We start from the raw sequence: 23641 nt of genomic DNA, 5'->3' as shown, positions 1-23641 counted from the left end.
AATGAGTTAATTAAAAATATACAAATGTAAGCATATTTCACTGATGCGTGTGAATTAATTTTTGTCATGACTATAGGCAATGTATTTGGAATATGATTACCTTATTTAATTTTTTCAAATTTAAAGCAAGAATAAAGGACAGCAAATATCAAATTATTCTATCGCTAATGAATATTTTAATAAATACATCGCATACATTTAACTCATCGATCATAAAATAATTATGGAAATATAATCTCATTCTTTCTAATTTTTGTTTAATTCTTCCTCTCAAAATAAAATATTAAGACTCGATAATTTATCTATAATCGTGAAAATTTAATATGTATCTGATGTATCATAAATGCTTCTTTCTCTTGCAATTCGCAGTAAAACGCGTACGACATTTACGGGACGAGCTGTGCACGCTAATCGACACAGAGGCGGATCTCTGTCCTCTCTAATTTATTAGCTCTTTTGGACGGCGCAAGTCGCTGAAGCTACGGACCGTCGAAGAACAGCTAAGAGCGTTAGTCACTCGTCTCATAATTTGTTCATTCCTATATTTAGGCACTATATCCGATCCCCGGGCTCTCCACATCGACCGCGAGGAAGCTCGCCTCGGCGTCAGTGCCACTGTATGTAACAGTGACAACGCCAAGAGCGGCTGCGGCTTCGACGTACGAAAATAAATCCGTCGATGAGCCGCGAAGACTCGCATCACGGAATCTCGAAGCACGTGTACAAACAACGCGTTAAATCCTTATTGTACGTCGACGATATATTTCTCAACACGCGCGCATACAAGATCGCACCTCTTTTTTCACTTTAAAACCCGGTTTTATAAAAACGATAATTTTCATACGTAGAAATTTAATTTTTAATTTTGTTTTATTTTTCTTTGGATTAGCCTTTTTATATTTAAATTTATTTATATTGTTTTTTTAGAAAAAAAAATATATATATATATTATCAAGCTATTGCATTATATTATAAATGATGTAACGAAACAGAAAAATGGACGGAGAGATTAGAAATTACACGAATTGTGATACACAAGAGAGGCAAAGAAAAAGACACTTTCGGTAAAAAGAGACGCTAACGCCGTATAAGCCACAAAGAAATAACGCGTTGCCGAGGAGGAAAGAAGGGAAGAAAAAGAGGCACAGCAGTTTCTTTGAAGACAGATCGTTCGGGGACACTTGTCGAGTGGCGGCGGCGTCTTTTCTCCCGTGGGATTAAAGCTTGTGTCCTTCCCTTCCCATCGACACCTCATCTTGGGACGACCTCGGGGAGAAAACGGGCCTACGGAAGAAGAAAACTCGATCCAACCGTGATAATGGTCCGTCGCGTCTCACCGATAAATCTCATTGCGTTAAGGTCTCCTTCGTACTTTTTCGGAGCCTCTTCAGGACGAAATCGTCTCCATATCATCCTCTTTATCCCTTGTCCTTTCTCACTGCACAGGGGAGAATCTAATTTAGCAATGTCCAAACAATGACAAAGTAGCATTCCACATGTTTGTATTTGACACTAAAAATTGTTTTATTATCTCGAAAATAACTCATGCGCTTCTAATTTCTCAACGCTGCTGTGCCGAGATTGCATTTCTGGCATTGCCAGCGAAAAGTTGAAGAGAAATTCAATAAAGGGATTTCTAACGCTGACAGCTGATAAATGAGCGCCAGAGATTGAATATGGAAGATAAATACGCTCGGAGTGACCGCGAACTCTTTTGTGTGCGGTTGTTTTTGCGTGATTGAAAATAAATCAAGAACGATATTATTCCACTTCAATATGTCTGGACGAAAATTGTCCCAGGCGGCCGCCACCTTTTTTTCTCGACGAGTCGCGACGACTTCGACAGTGGCCACGATAAAAGTTTCGAAGCGTTAGGGGCACATCTCGGGGGATCGGTAAACACGAAAACTTCTCCCGTCTTAAAACAATTGATACTCCCGGGTGATATCAAACGCCTAAACTTTTTTTCGATATACTAGGCTAGTCGCAGAGATGACAAGCGCAGATAACTGATAACTTGAATACAACTGAATATACTGATAGCTTGATAACAATAGAATATCTTCGCATTAATTTCGTTCAACAAAATAACCATTAAAAATCTGCAGCTTTCAATTTTAAAAATTTCTTTTGTCCTATCACCGAGTGTGACAGACAACACTTTTTGAGCCATAACTCTCTCTTTCCGAAGAAAAAAAGAATTTTATGTTTCATCTTCTAAAGTACACCTCGTTACTTTTAAATGCATTTCGTGTGAAACATCGTGACATAAATGGAAAATAAAAATAAAAAGGGCTGAAATCTCCCGCTTCGTATCGCATTTACGTCGCCGTTTTATGGTCATTCGCATTCGTCAAGCACTTTATTATATTCGTATCTGTGGAAACGCTCTCGTTGCAACGGACTTGTAATAGAATCTTTATTACACGCAGAACACGTATAACTAGCAAAATAATCTTTGCACATGTATTAATAACGAGTAGTCGTCGAATAAAATGTGTAAATATATAGATGCTTATGTATCTTTTATTTTAAGATAATTAAACTTTTAATATTCTTTAATTGATATAACCAAATAAATTTCCAAAATATTTTCTTCAAATTATGTTAATCTTTCCAATGACATTAAAATTTCATAAAGAGAGAGAGAGAGAGAGAAAACTTTGCACATATATACGATGTCAAAGAAAATACTGTTAATTCGATATTTGTGATCTAGGGCCACTTTCATATAATCATCGGTCGAAATTATTCTCGACGCGTAGCGCGAACGAGCCGCGCAAACATGCTAATGCCCTTTGGATTCCAATTAACGCAAATTGTTTAATTTAAAACGGCGCGGCGGCGTATCCCCTTCGCTAGCGATATCGCACTCGAATCGCCACGAATGGAACGAAATGGATTTACGCGCCCCGAACGGCCACAGCATTGTACAACCGGCGAGACACGGGAGAAGGGGAGGGGTTAAAGGGGGGGGTGCGAGAGTTGAGTTATCGTGATGCATTATCGTCGCTGCACGCGTCCGCGTTGCACTTATCAATGTGCGCTATCCGGGGACCGTCTGCGTTCGCACCGACGAAACGTCCGGGCTTATCGCGGGCGTCGATCGGATGTCGATCAACGGCACGTTATAAATGATTTCTGTCGACGTTTACGGCGAGATACGCACCGCAATTACACGTCTGCGAAGAGCCCGCGATGGAGCGAATAAAAAAAACTGCGTATATAGCATCGAAAATGTTTTATTACTCCAATATATAACTATAAATATATCAGAATTTATTTCTATTAAATAACAAATTATAAATATATGCTATCTCGTGGAGAAAATTTCTTTAATTCTTGTTGCAAAATGCACTTGTCCTGTATATGTAATCCTTGTTAAGAGACTGATGTTACACGCATATACTTAATTACTGACGTTCTTAATGCTGATCGCGTAGAAACTATCGTGTCGCTGTCATCACGTGAAAACGAGGGGCTGAGTGTGCACGAGACGAAAGGCAGCTGACGAAATATGTCGCGTGCGTCCGTCGTACCCTAGCGACAATGTTTCGCATCGCTTGGGTAAGCACATTACTCCCGACTGCTATAATTAAATGTGTTACGTGACAACGACTCTGCTGCTAGGTATTACACGCGAGTTTTGCATCGCTCGACAATAACCATTCTTTTTCGCCCCGATGTCGACCGAACCACTAGATAGATTTATGATGACGAATGTATCGAGGGTGCTGTCGAAATTTTTTTTCATCGTTTCGTGATCGGAATATGTAACTCACTTTTGCACGTTTGAAATTTTCTATCATTTTTCTCATATATTCTTCTAATAATTTTTTCTACAAATATGTCATACTCATAAACAATAATTAAATTTATGCTATCAATTATCAGAGACAATCGGTGAGAGGGGCAAGAGATTTAACTAACCTATTAATTCCTAGAAAACTTTTGTTAGTCGAGAACAATTTGAGATATAACTCTTCAGTAATGTATACCCTACGATATTTTTAGTCTGAGAAACAATTATGTGGACACGGGGAAAAACAAGTTGGTGAAATATAGTCGAAAACAAATAATCGTTATGTCTGGTAACGCAAAGAGAAACGGGAATCGCTCGATAAATCTATCAGAGCGTGTGCTCGCTATTCTTTTTGTCGATAAAACTGTCTTCAGTCGCGAGCAAAAGAGGCGCAAGTCGTCCACATATTTATATCCATTGAACGCATCAAGGACGCCCGACGCACTGATTCACAATTCTTGGGCTCTGCACCCTTTGCGTTTGCGAGTGTTAATGGCACATTAAAGGCATACTTTTTCCCGAGTTAATGCACCAGCAAATTTGCATTTAAACTACTCATTCGCTGTCGCGGCCAGTTTATGTCCAACTGTTTTACGTAAAATTGAAGTTGAAATTTATTTGGGTATAAAAAATACTTGTTATACATATAAAAAATAAACATATCGCAATAGTAAATTATTCTATGCATTAAATATAGTAAATCAAATATGTGTTATTAATTATGTAAAAAAAAAAATATTAATTTTTTAAACCAAGTACAAAAGTTTCTTTATTAAGTATTTATGTGCAATGTATATCACGATATACAAGAATGAATGATATATGAATCAAAGTCGACTAGACCATATTTAACTGGTGTAACGTCAAAATAACATGATGTCCGCTTAGCTATCATATATGATATAACATGTGTCACCTGGAACGCAACAACGACAGAAATGATGAATCCTCGTTGACTCGTTAACGACACGCCATGGTTAAATCTTAACGATTCTCGTTACGAGTCTCGTGATCCGAGGGGCGCCACGTAGCCATTATCAAAGGCTGTCGAAGACGTTGCCGTGCGAGCAAATAATAACGATTCGACATGGCGATTAATGCCCTCGTCGTGGTGCACGGAGAGGATGATTATATGCGAGAGCGGAAAAAGAGGAGAGCGCGCAAACGAGAGCGAAGGTTAAATCGGTTCGATGGTCCATACGTAAACGAGATATATCGCAAACGCGGCAAGCAATAATTTATCACGTAAAAGGCATCGCCTTTGGCGTACGGTAAATTCCCGCCGATAGGTCATGCCTGTCCCAATGAACGGCAAAATTGCACGCCAAGGCTTACATGCGCCCATAATAGGAGGTTTAGCCGCTAAACGCCGCCAGAGATTGTCAAACGGTCGTCTACGCGTGGGAGAACAAATGCGATATATATCGCGCGGAAATATATTTCACGTCCTTTATTTTATCGCGATATTTCCACGTCAATAATATCTACATATGATGAATTTCAACGAAATAAAAATCGTCCTTTGTAAGCGAGAGCTTCTTTTTTTTAAATCAGCATGCTTGAGCTAAATATAACGCACTGCAACTATTGATAATTTTTAATCTTAATACTTAATGTGAAAATAATAATATAATGCTGACTCACACGCGCGCGAGAATACCGGGTTGATATAAGTATAGGGAGGTAATTTCAAGTGGATGAGCATTATATTACTCATATGTCATCATTAATAAAAAAAAGTAATTTGTTGCGAGGCACGGATTTGCTCTGCTATCGTTTCAGAATCGTGCGCGCGAGAAAGAGAACATTTAGTCTAATTACGCTCCATCAATTATACGAATGTAAATCGAGTTTTAATAACACACGCTATTCACACACTAATTATACAGACCCATACAGCGAGTCCACCCAGTAGTGAAGAAAAATGAATTGAGCGACTTACGCTAACTTATAACGTTAAATATGAAGCAAAAATAGTTCATTCACCGGAGAAAGTATCGCGCACAATCCATTTCCTTACTTCGGCAACGAGGATAATAAACGTAAACATTAATATATGTGTATATACGTACACATCGCGCACGTAAACATTAATATATGTATGTATACAAATATGTTTTTTTCTTAAATAAATATTTTCAATATATATAAATTCTATTCTATATTTTCTGTTTATAGAAATATTAAATTTAAAACATCGTATCTTTGATTTTAGCCACAAAATATAGCAGCGACAAAAAAGTTCAATAATATAAATGTATTAAATATTAAAAAATATTTATATATTCAATTAAAACTTGGCAAAGTGAATAAATATAATCGGATATAATTAAAACGCGAACGATCTGATTAAGCGGTTCCGGGAATAAAGACGATTATCTTTCGATTAATTCAATCAATCGTTATAAGAATCGATGCCCGTATATCTCGTGACGTGTCATTTCGCCGCTCCAAAGAATGTTGCCGCTGCAACATCCCGGTGCGTTCACCTCACTTTTGCGGTGCAAAGGAGCGTACACGAGCGTGAGAGGGGCAGATTACAAAAGTGATGAAAAAAGTAGTAAGGAGGAGGCGCTGCAAGGGCGAATTGCACCACGCTCCCTCTCTCCCCCTTTCTTTTTCCTCCCCTCCTCTCTTTCTGCCCCACGTGTATAATGACGGTGCACACACCGCGTCGTTCCCGAAGAGGAATGCCGTACAATTACAGCCGGTGGTCCACCGTGGCGGTATTTCGCCGCTGCCGCTTGTACGTCCAATGACTTAAGCGGCATTTAGTGGTTTTCGGTGTCACGGCAATCTTACAATGTTGTTGTTCGGCCGACGACCGGCACACAAGCCCGGGCGAAGTGGAAAGAGAGCCGGGCGAAGGGCTGCTGCGCACGCTGAGAGATAGTCGTCCTCGGAGCGACGAACAAATTGCACCCTCCCTTCGTCAAGTGTATGGAGCGTAATTGCCCGATTCAGTCCCGAGTAACATGTCCCGAAGAAAAATTGCATGTGAAAAAATAGGGGCTCGTTCGTCTTCGTATAAACGCGTATCGACCGCCACCGAGTCACGCGAACGTTCGGGCAAATATTAAGAATCGAACCACCCATGACGAATAAAGACACTGATGACATTCTGATTTAAAATTAAAAAATTAAAATTTAAAGAAATCGTCACTTTTTCATTATTAAAATTATCTTTATTTAAGAAATGTAAAATATGTATCTTAAATGATACTCGGATCTGTTTCTCGCTAATAAATTTCGTAATCACTGTAAACTTCAAGTTCGATCTACAATAGATATCACCGTAATTACCAATAACAATTCTCTATCCCTCATTCACTCCGATTTGAATTGGCGCGATTGCCGCAATTCCCAAGACGGCAGATTGCATTTGTCGCATTGATTGCGAATACCATTCGCCGATCGTTCGATCTAGTTCGCCAATGATTAAAACGAGTGAATCTTTTTCGCTATGATCAATTAGCCGCTTCTCCTGCGATCACGTATGAAAATGATCCATGTAGTTTTGCTCGCGTTAAATTCTGCGCATAAATTACTCGCGGTTTACACATTTTACAGCCCCGCTCGGGCACTTTACAACGCCGACGAGACGTGACTTCGAAATAGCCATTCGAACGAGCTCATACGTACGTAATTAATGCCGAGAGAGAAAGAGATAGAGGGAATGAGCAAACCCAGCACGTCGATAATTTTCTACACGAAGTCGTCGCCAGTGAGAAAAAGAGAAGGAGACAGAGAGAGAGAGAGAGAGCACGGAGAGTCAGTCAAAGTCAACGACCCACGTGCCATGAAGTTGCTTGGTGTGGGCAGAGACTAATGGGAAGATATACTTGCGACCGAACGTGGATGGATAGACGTAGGTATTACCGGCGTCAGTATCATCTGGCACATCATGCGCAGGCTCGCTCGCTCGTTCCTTGGAATCGCGCGCGTGGGAGTCGCTCGCTTCAGTTTCATAAAACAGTCTTCGAATATCTCCAAGAGCTTCCCGATCCGACCGCCGTGTGGGCATCGAGAAAACTATGTTATTGACAATGGATATCCTTTAGTATGATGACAATGAACTACTCCGGAATGTTATCGGGACTTGAGAACAGACACGAGTCCTAATATGCCAAACACGTGTAACGATGATTTCTTCGATTTATGAGCTTAAAGCACGTGTGATATGCGACAAAAAGAACGTGAGATAATCTGAAAAATTTTTTTTGTAAGATATTATATAGCTATTTTATGGCATCGCCATATAAAAATGCTGCATACCGGGTGCGTATGTAACGAAATGCGTTACACCCACAACAATACCGCTACGTTGGACAAACCAATTTCAAACGGGAAACGTCGTATAAGTCGATCGTAAAACCGACCGTAACACGTGTTATCTGAAACTGCCACTGCATCGGAATAATAATTAGAACACGCTTGAGGTAACACAGAAAAGATTCTTTAAACGGCTAGGTACTCTATAAGAGTGCGCACTCTTATAACGCGTGCGGCGAATGAGTTTTACGATGTATAGGCGGCACGTCATTAAAGCATGAAATATCGCGACTGATAAGCGGCATTATGCATGAAATATAAAAGCGTGTCAATCGCGATCTGAAAGATGGTTATATAATTTTGAATAAAAAAAATATTTAAAATTTTAAAATTTTCTGTCTAAAGTTTTATTTCATCGAGTTCTATCAATGGAATTGATAGACTCAACTGCGTGGGAAGAAAGGTTTACAACATATATCTGTCGATTGTTAGTTTAGCACATATTTCTGAAGAGCAATAGCGTAGGCAACATTAATGGAATTGCATTATTTAAGCTTACAATGTGGACATTGTCTTAACATCGACGATGAAGAACACGTATTGCAGAAAAGAAGGTGACATTCGTTATCAAAACTTTATCATGTTCAATACATCTTTAATTCTAATACATCATCGGTGGTATTCGTGTGTCTTATTGCAAATTTTCAAAATTATAAACATTATTATTAAATATCTTTCTCTATCAAAATATTTTCTAGTATTAGACGCAATAAAACGTTGTAAAGCTCTTTTTTTTGTTTCTTTTTTTTGTTATTTTGTTTTATTGTACTCATTTAGTCGTCCTTGAGTTGAACAAAAAACTTCGCCTACGCAGCATAGAAAGGCAAAGAAGTGCTAACTAAACGTAGACTTATCTGCAACCGCAGATCGGCCACTTAGCGGCACAACCTTCCGCCAAAAAACGGCTCTAACTAGTCGGCCACAGGTATCGACTAGAAAGAGATTCGCAGCGAAACGCCACTGTCGTTAGCGTAGACAGGTAGCGGCAATCCCGACTTTACAATTTCCGGCGATGCATAACCAATTAGCGACCACGATCATGCCACTCGGGTCCAAGTCCTCGTCTGTCGCCGTCCATACGGAGGAGCGCTCGTTAATGGCGCTAATGCGAACTAGCGCCGTTGACAGCAGATGTCTCCTGAAACTGTCAACGCGCGCTGGATACTAACAGCATACCGAACTAAATCAAAGACGGCACAGTCTTTTGAAATTTCGTCTAATTCCGTGCACGAGAGAATCAAGAGTAAAACGAGTGTCTGAGACGCTGAAATTTCGTCAAGTGCTAAATTCAACAAAAAAAAAAATATTTTTTAAAATAAACAATTAAATAACAAATATTTATAAAAATATATTTTCTTAATTTTTCACAATATAATATTTTGTTTATATAAAAAAATGAATAAAAAATATTTGTTCTTCGAGATTGCCTCTCGTTATTAATGACTGTTGAAAGAATATATCAGACCGCGATAATTGCTACAGTTCAGATAAAACGAAAAATTAACCGACGCAACTTCGCTTTCGAAGCCAAACCGAAAATGGAGAGCTAGGAAATTATGAACCGGTACGCGCGCGTCCAAGGTAATTGAAAATAATTGGCTGGCTGGTTATACGCCAGCCGGGACACGAAGCGGGCATAAATCTCCAGTAATTCGTTGTATAAAGGAGAGGCCGCGCGTAATGACGCGAGAGCGAGAGACAAAGAACCAGTGTAGAACGCAGGGTTGAATCAAAAACGAGTTAACAGGCAGGGAAATCAATTCTCTTTTTGACTTTACTCAATGATGGCTAACGCATTAGCATTTAACCTTTTACAAGGGGTAATATATTTCGAAGAAAGAAAATTACAAAAAAAAAATTTAATAATAAAAGATAATTGTGATTGAATTATATATTATATAAAAATCTAACAAATTTGCTTGAGAAATTATCCTCGTATTGCTGAGAGTTGCAATCGTAAGCGATTAAATGAACGAATTTCCTCGTCTATTAAATCATGAATAATTGAGAGAGAGAGAGAGAGAGAGAGAGACAAGTCGTAAGTAGCTTACGAAGAGTTAAATGTAACGGTGATAAAACGGAGGAAATAGCGTACGGAGGAAATGGCACGTGTATTTAATTCGAGAATATAAAGGCGGAAGCCGGTGAGATTGGTAAACTTATCCGCGACGGTAGACTAAGGAAGTACACTATCTGCAGATATGAAATTACGTTAAAAGTTGGTAATTAATTGTTGGACGAAGATAAATGAAAGAGAAAGAGCGAAGAGATATTTATTAAATATCCAAAGAATGTAAAGCAAATTTGCCCGTGCATATATTGCGCATACTTGAAAATAAATTTATTCATTTTAATAAAAGAACTTATATTACGATTCCCCATCGTATAATGCTTCCATTGATTTAACATGCTGTGCACGATGTTTGAGATGGAGGAGGATGGAAATAATATGTATACAAAGGATCGTATAAAGTGTGGCTTCAAGCATGTTGTCTTAACTTCAAAGCACATTGAAAATTCGCAGCTATATTACTGTACTTTAAATATTAAGCAGCTACCAAAATGACAAGCTGCGCAACAAACATATGCTTCCATTGTATTCAAATATTCACTTTTTCATTATAATTACATTTTCGTTTTTCTCTCGTTGGAAAATAATAAAGCTGTCTTTTACGTCGGGGAATTCCACGGATGAGTGAAGTTTACGTTAAGGAAAACCAAGATGAAGTATAAATCGCGCACGAATCGCATATAAACGCGTGCGTGCATACATCCGCTCTCGGAACTGCGTTCTTGGATCGCGGCCCACATCGCCTCGGCTTGTTATTCATATTCTCTCTGATTGAGATGGAATGCTGTCGTGGCCAGGGCTTGCCTCATCCCCGTTGCTGCCTTTCCCCCTCAGCCACGGGGCATCACCGGTCTCAACCAGTTTTGCCCTCGGTTTCGAAAGCGAAATCAAGTCCAAATCAATCTAAACCGATGTCTAAATGATGCCTCATCGTTTATATCTTCTTCGAAATGCTGCCTTTCGATTTACCACGCGATAATCTCACAATAATTAATTAGCGTTTATATTAGTGTTTATGATATTACACGTATCTATCTCGAGAAATATAATTATAAAAATATAATATATATAATACAATATGTGTAATAAAAAAAAAAATAAAGCAATTATAGTAATAATAACTTCACTTTGATATGATAAAAAGCGCTTCCCTTGTTACTCGCACAACTGGTTCTGTCGCGTTTTTTATTCAATCGCGCACGTACGAGGTCCGAATAGATTAAGGGCGATAATTGCGCAGATAAGGACTTAATTAACGCGTGATATATCCCGCGCGAACCGGTGTACGACGCACACGATCAACGGGCTCGGAAAAGATACTGCCAAGATTCTGCGCTTGTAATCTGACACGCGTGTCCCGTAGAGCGCGTTCTACGCTTTTATTATGATGCGATCGTACGCTCTCTTTCTCTCTTTTCGTCGTCTTATCACGAGTTCGATTACCGTATTATCGTGGGTTCATGCCTGATGTTGCATAAACGCCGGTAGCCGACGACTGATACCGATCGTTTCGGCTGGTATCTATAATCGTAAACGGTACTAAACCCATCTCTTTTATCTCGATGAGATCAAATATTCATAATTTTCTCTCTCTCTCTCTCTCTCTCTTGCTCTCGCTCGAAAAATTCCTTAAAATTGAGGAAGCCGAGAATGCAGAGTACCGCTCGAGGAAAACAGCTCTCGTTCCTTTCGTTTACCGATAGCTCGTTTCGCGACGCTTTTCCTATTTGCGTGGATAAAACGGCAATTGCGACGAAAATACGATATGGTACTATAAAGTGAAAAAAATGGTTCATAACTTGGAGGTTATTCGGGAGGCAACTATATCACACTACCGTAAACTGAAAGGAAGTATACAAACGATAGCACGAGCGCAAACGTTAGCCAATTATACGTAAGCAGCTGTGGTTATGCTCTGACAGCCGTTGCGGGCGGTAATAATGAGTCGTCCTGACTGGACGTAATCTCGATGGGATCGCAAACGTAGTGCGACAAAAATATTATTCAACGATTATACTATACATGTATCGCGACATCGCGTGCAACCGTGGTTTCCGTAAAATGAAGATCAAGCGGTTTTTTTTTTTCAGCCCGCCGTGCGATATTAATCGATATTAAATATTAAAAATAATCTTTTTTTACGAACTTTCTTCGTGTGTTTATATATTCATATATACATTAATTCTAGAGTGTTATTTAGCTATTTGATTACTAATCAAAAAGTCTTTTGTATTTATAATATTTGTATTTATAATTTTATAATATAATCTTTTACAATAAAATAGAAAAAATGTGAATCGAATAATGTCGGAAATTAGCACGGATCTTAAAAAAAAAAGATGATAAATGAATTTTCAACCAGAGTAACATCAACGTTAAAAAAAAAAGTGATTAACATTCCGGAATGAAAAACGTTACCGTGGCTACCGTGACGCATTGCAGCGCAGAGCGACGGACAGCGGGTTTATATTACACCGTCGGGACAGCTATAAGTATTTCAATCAACGGCATACACGCGATAATTAATCACGGCTCGCGCGGGGATGCAATCTCGGCGCGACGGTCGACGACGAAAATAACGTTCGCGGGTAAATCCGACGACGACGATGATGATGACGACGACGATGTCGTGTGTTGGCAGAATTCGCCTTCGAGACTGTGCAAAAGATCATTTCTCGATCGCGCGTAAAGGAGAGAGGAGAATGTGCTGCTTCAATTAATACCGTCCCGCCAAAAAGAGGACGACGCACGCGAAATGATTTCTCGCCGGATATATTTTGCCGAACTGGTTGAAGGGTCTCTCGCGTCATTACGATGACAGTTCTTATTACCTTCATAACTGATTGGTGTGCTTGACAACGAAACGCATACCAACGCGACGCCCCATCTGTTTTCTCGATCGCTCCGATCCGCGGCCGGTTTAATCGCTCTCCCCGCTACGCAACAGATTTGCGTCGCCTTATCGGTAAACGATCTCCACTAATTTCACCTCACGAGCAAGAAACGACGGAGCATAACAGGCACAAGCGTGGGAACTGTCTCGTATCCATCTCGATTATCTCGCGGCGATCATTATTTAAGAGAGTACGCTCGCGCGAGCGTTCTTTTCGCCTTGTACCGTGCCCGCGCAATTCCGTTCAATTTATATTTAGATCAAGGCGTAGTCGTTAAAGCGAAATGACTAATTTAATTTCAAATCTAAGAAATGTTTGCACTGTACGTGAACGCAGCGATATATCATTAATAATTCATCTTACATTCTTGAAGATACGCGGTATAATAAAAAATATCAAATTTTACACATTTTTGCAGGCAAACAAAGATATCAGAGAGTAATGAAAATAAATTGAACGTGTGTAAAGAGTAAATCTCTTTTCGAATAATAATTTTATTCAAATAGAGCGTGTAAAGATTTCCTTTAAATCTAGAAATATATTATATAATCATAATTTTTAATTGTTAACAAAACTAACATTTAAAAACGCGTTATTATGTACAAAAAATATTTTCAACAAATTTTCCTACATCATAGAAAACTTTTTTGTATAATTTAATATTTTTCAAAAAAAAAAAAATTTTTAAATTTATATATATATATATGCTTGTGTATGTTTTTAATATAAATAATGTAATGACATTAATATAATTAATTTAATGACATTATTATATTGTATGTATATATTTTACTCATTCGTATCAGAAACTTTTCCACTTCATTTTAAAACTTAGTCACCCAACATTCTTCAATCGCAAAAAGTCTGTATCTTTGGTCAACGTATTTAGTCATCGACAAATACACGTGTAAATGTGTGCTCGGGCATATTATTCAGGAAATGTTATTTTTATATCGGACTAAGAACGACGAAGCAAAAAGCCGTTTAGCCTTGACTCTGTCGAGTTACGAGCTTCCCCGATTATTAATGTGAAGCATTATTGCGCCATTACGTAACGCGTGGTTATCTTCGACAGGCAACAAAGGAAACAGCACCTATCTTAACGGGCTATTGTTGTTCGAGTAATGGCATATGAAACAAATAGTATAATCCAAAGATAGGCGCGTATAACGACGAAAAACTTATTGCGGCTGTCGTAACTCATTGCCGATTCTCGCTGTATATTTATATGCCGGAAATTCGTACAAACGCTCAGGTTTGGTGAATCAACTTTTCGATCTTTTAGAAAGATTATGTAAAATATTTTCATATTGATTCCATTTTTGCACATCTGGCGCGAAAAAATCTCTATTTTTTTCATCCATTAAAAATTGTTTTTTCTAATAATAGAAGTAATATATATATATATATATTTTTTTTTTTTTTTAAGAGACATTTCCTGCTTTATTTTCGCTTCTATAGAAAAAATTCATCATTTGAGATCTATGGCGTAATTCAATTAAAATTTCGGTCGCGCGAAGGATTCCACAGAAATCACTTCCATTTACAAGGAAATCATTTGTCAAGCTTACACCCTAGCTTTCAACGGAGACCATTCGTCGACCATTTTTCGGATGGTCTTTTTTATTCAGTCTCGACACATGTGTCACTGCCACGTGACAGACCCCGTTGACCTTGAATAGTCAGCGAGACACGCGGGTCGATGGAGATGTCCGTAGGATGTACGCGTGTATAGCGGCTCGAAATGCAAATGAGACACTTCTACGAATTCATCGATGCTAATAGTATGATAATGTATGATGAGATTCACGAATTATTCCGTCGAATAAAAGCCGATTATTGCAAATATTATACATGTTGCAAATATACAGCGCAATATAATGTGTCTAGTGATCTTATCTAAAGATAAATTGATTTGCTCCATATGATTTCTGTCCATATAAAATCTGGCCAAATCAATCTTGTCAATCATTTATAATTGATATTGTATAATAAAACTCTCATTAGAATATTTTCATAAAACGATATAACATACCATTGTTCTCGTTGATAACATCATGTGCGGCATGTGCAACATTTTACAATTGCAACATTTTAAAATGCGATAGTGGAGAGACTGCGTGGTGGGAATCAGACCGTGAAGGAACAAACACCGATGTGTTCGCATCTATAGATATACCGAGCCCAACGGAGCACTGCAACGAGGTAGTCATCTGATATACACGAGACACACCGATGGGCCGTCTGGAGGTTAAATCGTGCGTCGTCAACCGGGAACATGATGCAACCGCCGACGAGCACAAAATGCAGCCTGATGGTGGTGTTAGGTCAAGGGTTTACTGAATTTTCATGAGAGTCACGCCGACATGGGGAATAAAAATGTCTCGCGCGTCGCGCCAAGTGCGTAATCTGCATTACACGAAGAATAACAACTCTATACAAAAGAATCTAACAAAATGTCAAATTTTTAAAAGCCATAAATCAAAGTTTCTCAAGCTTTTTAATACATCATCCTTCGCTAAATATTTTTTATATTTTATTATATTAAATTATACATGAATAGCTAATGCAAAGAAGAAAATAATTTAATTACATGTTGTGTACAAAAAAAAAGAATCTTTCAATTCTGAAAAATTTATTTGAATTTTATCTATTAATATGTGCAAAAAATACATTTAATTTTTTAATAAATATTAATGTGGTTATTATTTTTGCCAAATGCCAAAGTATGACTTATTAATTCGAGTACACAAGAAGAAAAATAATTTTGAGAAAAATAAATCATCAACTTCATCAATATTGAGAGTTAAGAGTGAATTAAAAATTTCTACTGAATTAATGACACATAAATTCTAATACTTAAGAGAATCGCAGGCGATTAAAATCCTTCTCGAAACGAGCGCGCGAGTAGAGATAAATTTATTAGCTTCGGTGAAACAAGAGAAACATATTCTGCCACAGTAAACATCGAATACGTGACGTTTGCAACTTAAGCGACGTATTCTACGAACGATAAACTTGTGCCGGTTGCCGCGGACATAAAATGCGGGTTCATCGTGTGACAGCACGAGCGTAAGAATAAATTGCGAATAAGAGTCGAGCGTGGAGAATACAAAAATATTCTATTCCCAACAATGCCATACAGTACCAAGCGATACAAAGTGACGTGAATAAAAATTATTCCCAAGGACTAAGATTCCAGATTCATTGTTTGAAGGAATAATTGAGCGCTACTGTTTTAAAACAGAACAATGAAGAATTGGTAATTATACTTCAAAAAAATTACTTTTCATCAAAGAAATCTCCTGGATGGTCTCTGTCGCGTAATTTGCGTTATTGCCATGTTAATTAGAATTTATAAGAATTCCGATTGTGACTCGTTAAAAAGTACCTAGCGAACAAACTAACTGCTTCGATCGCATACTACAATTATTTAATTAATTAATTAGATTTTCACAAGATGACGTTTCTTGCGAATTACGAGTTACCTACAAAAGCCATTGCGCGCAAACGACACATATGTCCCCCCGCACAACACGACATTATTTTATCCTCCGTACGACGGGGTCGTCTGGAGGTTGGCTGAGAGTGGTGTATCGGGGCCGATAAACTTCCACGAGCTGCTGCCCCCTCCCACCCTCTCGCTGGAATAAAATGCGGGTCCGCGATGTCGAGTCAAGGATACGAGAATGATGCACGACTTCCAGCGTGATGTGTCTCACCTTGAACGACTGGCGCAGTTATGGTTTCGAGCCACGCGTCGGCGGTACGAGCGCGTGGGAGTGAGTCTCCGATCGACGTGGAATCTCTCAAGGTTCTGGGAAATAATTTTTGAAAACTCTGTAGACCTTCACGGAACGCGAGCAAGGAGCATTACGATGTAGCGCGAAGAGATTTATATGCTACAGCGGCAATTGCAGAGACAAGTAATCTCGCGAAATTTATCTCAATTTTCTCGAGATAAAACTTAACTCTTTTCTAAGAGATAATGCGTTTAAAACAATTGAGATAATATGACAGAATCACATATGTTATCCAATTTTTATCTTAATGGCAATATATATTTTAAATTGAAATAAAATCTCATTATACAATTAAAATGAGCAAAATATTTTTGATGTTACAATTAACTATATAACAATGTGTAAATATTACAAATTGCAATGTGCACTATGTCTAAAAAAAAAAAAATCCGATATGCCTGGTCAAGCGTCATTGGTTTGTTCTCGGTAAAGATATTACATACGCCTATACAATAGCCCGTATTAACCGTTCAACACTGTTTGCGGTGAACGATGACCGCAAGGTTTCCGTCCGCGCGTCGCCGGCTGAAACGGATCGTTCGTTTTTCTGCAGCCGTAACCGCACCGCGAAAATCATGAGTCAAAGATGGGGGCGAAAGGGTAAAGGAACCCGCGCGACCGCACCACGGTACGCAACGAAAAGGGTGAACGACGCCGGACTCTCGTCGATGAACTCGTGGTCTGAATTATGACCGTGGGAACCTATAATCGTTAATTAAAGGCACGTGCGCCTTTAGTTGACCCTTGAGTCAAACCGCAGCGTAGCTTTTCGCGCGGAAAACGCGGCGCGTTTCTAGCGTTGCGATGAAAAACGCGAACAGAAACGAGAATCAACGCTCGATTCCTCTTAGGCAGAATTTTTAATTCGTGCTCCAACGAACCGAATTCTGGAAACGAAATTAAATCTGCGAGCTCAACGTACTCACAGATGAGAATGACAGAGTCCGCCGCTCCTCGTAGTTACCATCGCCGTCATCCATCATCGTAATTTAAAAGCGCAATTTGTATCCGACTATACGAATACCGCGGATGGAATAAAATCCAACATCTTGTTCCAGCCGCGTTCGGAGCATTCGTACGTTCGTTATGCGGTTGTACAAGCGCGCCCTCCGAGATACGATCGTCCTAAGTGCCAGGAGATATACGACCTACGATTGGCATGCACGAAACATTGCCACTTACGTGTACACCGGTACCTTCTACCTTCTCCTCTTCTCTTCGCCTTCCTTTTCTATCCATCGCCTATCCTTGTCGAGAGTGTTCCCCTGCCGAATATGTTTTGCGGGAGAATTGATCAAGAGATAAACTTTTGCCGTGATTCGTAAATCAAAAATGAAAATCTCGAATGTTTCAAATTTCGAGATTACAATGAGAAGAAACACTGAAATTCAATTACTAGAATTTTGAATTAAAAATGTGAGCTGGACTTGTGTATTCAGTTCTAACATTCGCATAGGGAATCGTAATATATAAAATTTTATTGTTAAATATTGTTAAAAATTGCAAATTAGAAAGAAACACATTTGAATATGAGCTAAAAAACATTAGCTGTATAATAATTGCATATTTTAAAGTAAAATACACGTAGCATTTTATTATCGTATACCTGTTACTCATCTTGCAACGTGTTTTCTTTGAACACTTTATTTTATCGGAATTCGAGGGGCCAAAATATCCAATCTACGCCATTGCGGTTGCATCGTGTTCGAAGCAGCCGTGCGGTTACTGAACTCGCCACGAAATTAACGTCGCACCTGGCCGAATTAAATTAACGCCGAACGATAAAAGGAAGTAAGAGGACGATCAAAGGAAATGGTACGAGAAAAGAAAAAGAGAGAGAGAGAGAGAGAGAAAGAGGAAAAGGGGCAAAGTTGTTAACGATAGATCAGTCGACACGAACGACCTGTGTATCTTTGAGAAATGTCGCGCGATACACGGATACGTTATTTTAATCTGACTTTAGGTAGCACACACAAGCTTATTTAATCTCAAGTGGTTAAATTAGAGTAACTTTCACTATTTATCCAGACATTTGTCGGATTTAACAAGGTTTCCCTTTATAATTAGATCAGAAATTCGTATTTGGCTTCCATACTTTTGACATTATCTTTCGACGAAGTTATCACAGGGATGACACTAATGAGACGTTAATAATAATCAATAAATTATAAAAGTAGTTATATTAATATTGACATCGCTTTAATATGCTTCAACAATCAATTATAAATTATAGACTATATGATATAATTAAATATATTTAAAAAATTCAAAGTACATAAGCAAGCCCACTGACTCGCATAGCGTGGTTATTAAATTCAAGGTAATCCTTTACAAATTCAAACAAACTTCACTCACGCTTTCTTGTGTTCTAAACCCTTCCATCTAATCACTCATATCAACCTGAATTATTACTCGCGTGTTCAAACTACCCTCCGACCCTTCCATTTTCCCTACGCATGAAACACGCACATGGACAACATGAACTCACTGCGAAATTAACGTCGCACCTGGCCGAATTAAATTAACGCCAGACGATAAAAGAAAGCGAGAGAGCGGTAGAGAGGAGTGCGGAATACTAAAGGGAAAAACTGTGGCGCCGTACCGACGATACGCCACGGTCGATTCGTCGTCGGTGTCGTACCCAAGCCGACCGGGTTGGGGTAGTGGCTTTATACCGACGTTAACGCCGGCATCGTTTACTCGGGGTCTCATGGCGGCGACTCACGAAACAAGGGAGAAACGTCGCATAATGTGACTAACGTAATTAAGGTAGCGACAAGGCCTATCCCGTCCGCCACACGCCCTTCCGACTCCTTCATCGCTGCTTCATTCGTGTGCGTTCCCGTTCTATCTCGAGGGTTATAAACGTGAACTTGAAAGTTACTCATCCAACGGGCATTGATTTCGCCGCAATTCAACGCGAGATAAAGCACTCGTAGCAGTCATGCTCCCTTCGCGCTATCATCAACGTAACCTTGATAATATTAAAATTACCCACGCCGTCAGATCTCTCGCGAGTATATATTAGATTGTTCATAAACATATTTTGATTCTAAACATTTCGACGTTTCAGGTCGCGAGATATATTTGTCATAAAAAATAAGTCACTTGTAAATGAGATGCGCATTATGTATAATTTTTAAGTATAAATTTTCTTTAACAATCTCTCTACAAAATAAAATTAATTGGGTCTATTTCAATTTTTATATTTTTTTCTTTTTTTTATTAGTTTTTGTTTTCAATTTTTTTAAGTGTCAATGTTTTATTCGCCGCTATCAGCAAGATGCGATATTCGAGAGACGAACCTTGAATCGAATTTTTTCCAATACAATGACACGACGGATATCGGTTTAAAACTCCATCGGAGTCGAATTTGAAAATTCGATCGTCGGCAGAGACTACATAGCAGAGAAATTTTGATCGTATCGATTCGATCGATATATATCATCGAGAAAAATCTTCGCGAAAGTGATTCCGAGCACGCGTCATCAAATCAATTATAATTTTTTTTTCTTTTTTTCTTAATCAGACCAATTAATTTTTCATAAATTTTTCTCGATAACAAGCGAGCTATATTTTAATTTACGATGCATAAGCGGCTGGATAAGAATGGCGTAACAGGTCCTATCGTTTTATCGCGGTATTTATGTTCTATTATTCTCGATGCTAACTCATATATCGTCGGTCCGTTAAATTCCAAGACTGAAGAGAATAAGAGAGATGCGTGAGAAAACGTGGAGGAGGAGAGAGACGTCGTACCAGAGACATCGTGGTAGAGGTACCCTCACGACCAAGTAATGGGCCATTTATTTTCACTCGTTGACCCTCGCCGGGACTCTAATGTGTCTCAGCAAGCTTTTTCGCATCCCTCAGCAGTGCGCCTTCACGTTCCGCCACTCAAGTGGTTTTTACAAGACGCTCTATACCAAAGTGACTGTCCTCCGGACTACAAAGCAAGCTTCGAAACACAAGCGAGTTTGTAGCTCAAAATAAAACGGAGGCTTTATCATCACCGGAGCAAAAGCCAATTTACACTCGGGATAGACGCAAGCAAGAAGAAGTAAAGACCCTAGTGTCATTACAGCGAATTTGTGATTCGCTGAAATCTATTCTACACGTTGTTCATTTAATACGCGATAAAGAGTCTTTTTAAATCCTTCTTTCAGCGAAAATATATTTATAAATATAAAAACAAGCTATCTGTGTGATACGCATATATTTGAATCATTTTCTTCTATATTTAAACATTCAACTGTAAAAAAAAAATTAACGTCGATTTATGAGTCGTAGAATTCAGGCGAATATTGTGTTTTAAATCACATCACCAAATATCGCGAAGCAGCTTCAAGAATTCTATCAGATTCCTTTATGGCAAACGTTTATACGAAAACTCTGATACGATCCCCAGAAACTTTTACCAACACAGACAGACAAGCTTGAACCTTAGCTTAAGGGGTGACAGTGGAGACCGGAGAGAAAACTTTGAGGGGATTGAACGCTAGGAAGACTATGACGATGTCTCGGGACAGTGGCTTTCAATCTTCTTCTCCACGAGTTTATCTCAAACATACACATTTTGTATCAAACGTTATTATGTTATCGCTACTATATACTCTCGCTTCTTAAGATAAAAATATATTCGAAAAAGATTAACGACATCTCCGCCGGTAACGAGATATCAAATCCAGTTTTTTAAATAAGTTTTCGAATCATAATTTAGAAGGAAATAATTTGTGAAATTAAATTTCTCACAAATATACTGAACAATATTATTAATTTAAAGATTTCTATGAATATAAAAAATTTTATTATTTTTATATATTCAAGATTTAAAAATCCTGCTTTTAAAATGCCTCACGTCTCTTGTGCTTTTCTTATATAAGGTTGAATTTTTCGAAATTTTTTTAACACGATATAATGTGACGTACAAAGTTAAATATATTATTTTCGGTAATTTCCAAATGAGTACCGCTGTATTCGATACGATGGACAAGAGGAGATGAAACCGACGAGACGCAAGGAAGAAGAAAGAAGACAGGTGACAAGGATACCAAGACGCGAGATGAGGCGAAACGAGGCGAGAGAGAGGTTGCTACGGTGATTTCCCGCTCAGAAAAGCCGCGTGTACGGTTCGTCGTTCGGCTGGAAGCTGGCCAAATGCACTTAGCCTTCTATCAGAAACCCTCTTCTCCGCCTCCCCGCCCCCTTTCTGTAAGCGCCCACCCGCCTGCACCGAACAGGCTAGAGATAATCTTCGTATTTACTGCCGTAGAGATACGACCAGCATATCTATGGGTATCCTCGCGGCCAGTCGGCTGGCTTTTCCGCGCGCGTTTGCCTCTCTTCGCGCGTAAACACAAAAACAGGAAAAGTTTCGTAAAAGCCCTCGCGACCGTCGACTTTTATCTACAAAAGACTCGTCCTTCGGTGTCTGCTTCCCTTTCCCCGTTTTCTCCCCGACAAAAGATCCGCGCAAACACGAGACACGCTCACTGAATTGTAAAGAGAATACACACAATAAAAGCATTCTTTAAAACGAAAAACACGGAACGCGTATTAAATATTTTTCTTGTCTTGTTCTCAAAGTAGGAAAAAAAAACGAAGAAGTGAAAGCTACATACGGAAAAGATTCGGTCTTTAAATCGATAAAAGATATCAGGATAAGCACGTCTCGATTACAGTTTTACTAAAAACGCGCAACGTTATCCAATTAAGAATTAAATTGGAATCAGAAAAATAATGATTTTAACGTTTTCACAATACTCAATAAAAAATATACAGTCAATTACATTTATCGAGAATATATATTTCTGTGTACTTACCAAAAAAAAGACGAACGGAAACGAGAACGTGGAATAATGCCACACACACACCAGATTGGAGCGACAAGAGAAAATTCAGATAAAAGCAATATCTAAAAAGTAACCGGAGAAGACGATCACACGCCGAGTACGTTTCTGTTGACGTTTATTTGACCGATTTAGGTTGTTTACCAAACGAGTGGTGTCGTATACGGCGAGGACGTATAAATATTTTCGGTACTCCGACGATGATTTATTTTTCAACGCGAGAGAAGCGAAACAACACGCAAGAAAAAAACCATATTTTCCCACACGCGTTGAATCGTGCGATACAGTATCTCACACGATACAGACGCATTTTACGTAACACTTTCTTTCCAAACGAATAAATAAATGACGTAATAGATGATATAATAAATGACAGTAGCGGTAATATCGTCTCGTATCAATTGACGGAAAAATTTGATTTTATAAAATTATGAATCCGCTGCAACTTTTTTCTTTTCTTTCTAAGCGGTGTATATGCATGCCAAAATATTTGTTTAACAACAATATATGTATATTTCTTACGTTAAAATATGCGTCGCGTATAATTCCCAAATACATTGCACAATTAAAGGAAGCCAAAAGACAAATTGTATGATAAGTTTCACTCTTATCACTGTTCTCGCACGAGGGTTCATCGCGATTATCGCGAGAAGCAAAAGTCTCGAATAACAATAACGACGAACGAGTTTCGTCTCGCGGTTTATGCGCGTTTTATCTTAATTTTTGCCGACTCCAATTTAAGCGGAATCGTCCTCTTTTACAGTCGATCTATTTAACGACGGACGCTGCAGTGGAGCACAAGTCCCAAGGAAAAGACTCTGTTACGGATATTACCGTAAGAACCGGGACTCGAGAATAAAAAGCTCGCTCTTCTGCACGGACAAAAAGAG

The 23641-nt window shown here is 38.7% G+C and overlaps 1 protein-coding gene across 5 annotated transcripts in view; it reads right to left on the bottom strand.

Annotated features, from left to right (window-relative positions):
- LOC126851118 (mucin-17-like) overlaps window positions 1-23641 on the bottom strand; it is a 191536-nt gene that overhangs the window by 83365 nt on the left and 84530 nt on the right. The window contains exon 1 of one of the 5 annotated variants that reach the window (XM_050594750.1): window positions 19258-19272. The exons of the other annotated variants lie outside the window; for them this stretch is intronic. The gene's annotated coding sequence lies outside the window, so the exon portion shown is untranslated. Of the gene's footprint in view, window positions 1-19257; window positions 19273-23641 lie in introns of those variants that run through there. 5 annotated transcript variants of the gene reach the window in all.

Source organism: Cataglyphis hispanica, chromosome 7 (genome assembly GCF_021464435.1).
Source record: "Cataglyphis hispanica isolate Lineage 1 chromosome 7, ULB_Chis1_1.0, whole genome shotgun sequence".
Taxonomy (NCBI): domain Eukaryota; kingdom Metazoa; phylum Arthropoda; class Insecta; order Hymenoptera; family Formicidae; genus Cataglyphis; species Cataglyphis hispanica.
This window is presented reverse-complemented; position numbering and strand designations above follow the sequence as displayed.